General features: G+C 35.8%; 1 pseudogene; it reads left to right on the top strand.

Annotated features, from left to right (window-relative positions):
- The first annotated feature begins 341 nt into the window (after positions 1-341).
- LOC124885248 lies at positions 342-2,391 on the top strand (annotated as a pseudogene).
- Positions 2,392-3,572: the final 1,181 nt, after the last annotated feature.

Genomic DNA, 3,572 nt, shown 5'->3' with positions numbered 1-3,572 from the left:
TCAACTTGTTCTTCGGCACTTTTTAATGCCTGAATATGTGTCCCGCCAGTATGTGTAATCTAAGATGCTTGATTGTTCTTGATAAAAAAACATTGTTAGATGTTATTTTCTCCTGTCAATATTGACTAGACTATACCAAGGATTTGATGTAAAATTAGCGGTTCTGTGGGATCTCATATGAAGAACTTCTGTTTATGGACTTTATTTTGTCTTGTATATCTACTGTTTTACAGTTTCGTAGCTTCTCCTGCCTTTCAAATTACCTAATCAAAAAGGGAAAAGGAAAAAAGAGAGCTTGTCTTATGTTTTTGTTTTTGTCTGTTAGGTATATGACCTATATCATGGATACAAACAAAGAGGAGAGAGTGAAGGTATTCTTATTATTTGTTTGTTTATTTATTTATTTTCTTGTAAGGTTAGACTGTGCTAGTTTATTTTTTGCTTGTAATTTCCTGTGTAGGAAAAAACAGTTGATATAGGAAGAGCACATTTTGAAACAGAGACAACAAGATTTACAATCTTGGATGCTCCAGTAACTTCCCTTACAAATTGCTTATCTCCTTTATGGTGATATAAGAGTACAAGTTATGAATCTTGGTGAATGAGTTTATTTTTCATGAGAATTGGTGTTTGACCTGTGTTTTTTAACTTAAGGATTTCTGCAACAAGTCTCTTGCTGTGAAAATTTTGTCAGCTCCTCGAAATTGAGACAATAAGATTTACGATCTTAGATTTCTGGCAACCTCCCTTGCAAATTTCTTCTCTGTTTCACCTTCTATATGCAAGAAAAAGTTATGAGCTAAATGAATCTCCCCGTAGATCTTACAAAATAGTGGGATGATTCTCGGATTGCCAACTTGAGGTTTTTGGAATAATATGTAGGGATAGTATAACTATAGCATTCTAAAGGACCTGTCAGGGGATGGAATTTTCACAGTTGATGGCTATAAGTGGTGAGAGCAAAGGAAATTTCAAGCCATTTCTCCACGAGGGTTCGGAGGATTTCAGCAGTGCGGTCTTCAAAAAATATGGGGCAAAACTTGCTCACATATTGCCTGAAGCTGCTAGTTCCAACAAGACAGTTGACATTCAAGTAAGTTTCCATGACTCGACTTTATTAAACAACCCTATTTTGTTTTGATCTGATAAGTAAACCCGGTGTCGTTGATGCATGATCTATTATTGAAAGCATCTCTAGGTTCTATATTCAGAGTTGCCTTCGGAGTTGAGCTAGACAACATATGAGCGGTTCAAATGAAGAAGACAAAAAATCTAGCGATGCATTTGACAATGATAATGCAGTGCTAATTTGGAGATATGTTGATATCTTATAGAGGATTAAAAGAGCTCTTAGTATCGTATCAGAAGCCAAATTAAGGAAAAATATAAGAACTATTGATGCATTTGTTTATAAGCCGGTCCACAAAAAAACTGAGCATATGAGTAAACCAGAAACTGATTTACCTGTAGGTTAATCCTTTTATAGCTACTAATTTCTTTAATTAGGATAAATTATTAAACATTAAAATCATTTGCAAGTTGCAGTGGAAGAAAGAAGACATTTTGTCAGGGTTGCTGCAAATAACTCGTATAGATCCAAAGTATTTGCGTGATATAATATTGAACTTCACTATAGCAGGCAGAGATACAAGAACAATCACCCTTTATTGGTTCATATATATATTGTGCAAGTACCCTCATGTACAGGAAAAAATAGCACAAGATATTAAAGAAGCAACAACTGAGAAAGAAAATGCAAAAAGACGTAATGGATTTTGCTGCCAATGTAAGTGAAGATGCCCTTGAAAAGACACAATATTTTCATGCAGTACTTACTAAGACTCTTATACTCTATCCTGCAGTTCCAGTGGTAATAAATAACTTTTTTTATGATACAATGACAGATAAGTAGATGTATGCTTTAAGTTATTATTATTACTTCTCTTATTGCAGCAGGATGCGAAAATATGCTTTTCGGATGACACTACCATATGGATTCAGTGTGAACAAAGGGTACATGGTATCTTACTAACTATATGCAATGGGAAGAATGAAATTTATATGGGGTGATGATGCAGAAGAATATAAACCAGAGAGATAGCTTGATGGGGATAGTTTCTTCAGGCCAGAGAGCCCTTCCAAATTTACAGCTTTGTAGGTTATTAGCTTTAATTATCATTTGGTAAAACCTTGATTGCCAGTCTATACTTGTCGCGTCAATTAGCTAAGCACATTCTTTTGTTGATAAAATAGGCAGGGCCAAGGATTTGATCAGGGAAGGAGTTTGATTATAGGCAGATGGAGAAATTCTTTGTTGTGTTGTGGCGTTACTTTGTTTTCAAGTTGAGTGATAACAAGAAATCTGTCAAGTATAAGACAACAATAATGTAATATCCCTAAATTTCATCTCGAGATGCCACATGATACTTAGGGCTACACGTAGCCCCAAGCTAACCCTCAGAGCCAGACACTACCTCAAGGAATTCAATTCAACAATAGTCATGCACAAAAAAGAGATATACCACATTGGGTTCAAGAGAAATACTGGAGAATACTAGTTTGTACAACCAAAATATATTGAATGTCTGTACATACCAACCCTCTATTCTGACAAAGCCTCTATACATCAAAATCAAGGAGCCATTGGGACAAACCTCCAACTAACTCAAACAGTACTGAAAGCCATAACAACAGAACGGTATCACAAAAAATATAGACATGGTCCTCGAACCATGAGGGGTCACCACTGAGGGAACGTAGTTGAGGCACTCAAATATCGCTAACGCGGCAACGGCTCAGTACCTGAACCTACATTATGAGAAAATGTAGCCCATAGGAAAATATGTGGGTCAACACTTTGGAATGTACTGAGTATGTGGGGGTGCATGCAACAATGTAAATATCATCATCAATTTCATAAAAATATGCATATGTACAATGATGGCTCACTTGGCTTGAATTAGATTGAAACATACTTTTCATAATCTCATAGTAAATAAATCATATGGTAAAAACCTCATAAATCATCATAAACAACTCAACTCTTCAACTCAAGACTCAGAGTGACTCGGTATTCAAGAAACTCAACTTTTATGGACATGGGAGATTCTTATAACCGACATAAACCATGTGAGCTAATGGAGTCCAACGTTTTGCCCTTCTAAGGAGAGAGCCCCACATTGGCGGGAGCATCGTACTCTTGCCAAGGAGTACAACTTAAATTTAGTGATCACAATCTCATACTCGGCCTCTGGCCCACAATTATCAATATCAATTCTACGGTGGCACATAGTTTCAGGGAAATACCACATTTCTCGCTCGGTGCTAAATACTACTCCCAAAAACAAGCTTAGAACGCGTTAGAAAATCCACCACAAACATCACAAGGGTCTATCATGAAGACCAAATCAAATCTCTTTCTCATTTATCAAATAATAATCAATTTGTGGATTACTAACTCTACTCAAATCAAATCAATCTTTCTCAATATCAAGTTGTATCAATTCATTAAATCATGGCAACATGAATAACTTTGAGGAAATATCAAGACTCATTGTAACAACTCAATCTCA

The sequence above is a fragment of the Capsicum annuum genome, chromosome 9 (assembly GCF_002878395.1).
Source record: "Capsicum annuum cultivar UCD-10X-F1 chromosome 9, UCD10Xv1.1, whole genome shotgun sequence".
NCBI classification, from domain to species: Eukaryota; Viridiplantae; Streptophyta; class Magnoliopsida; order Solanales; family Solanaceae; genus Capsicum; species Capsicum annuum.
This window is presented reverse-complemented; position numbering and strand designations above follow the sequence as displayed.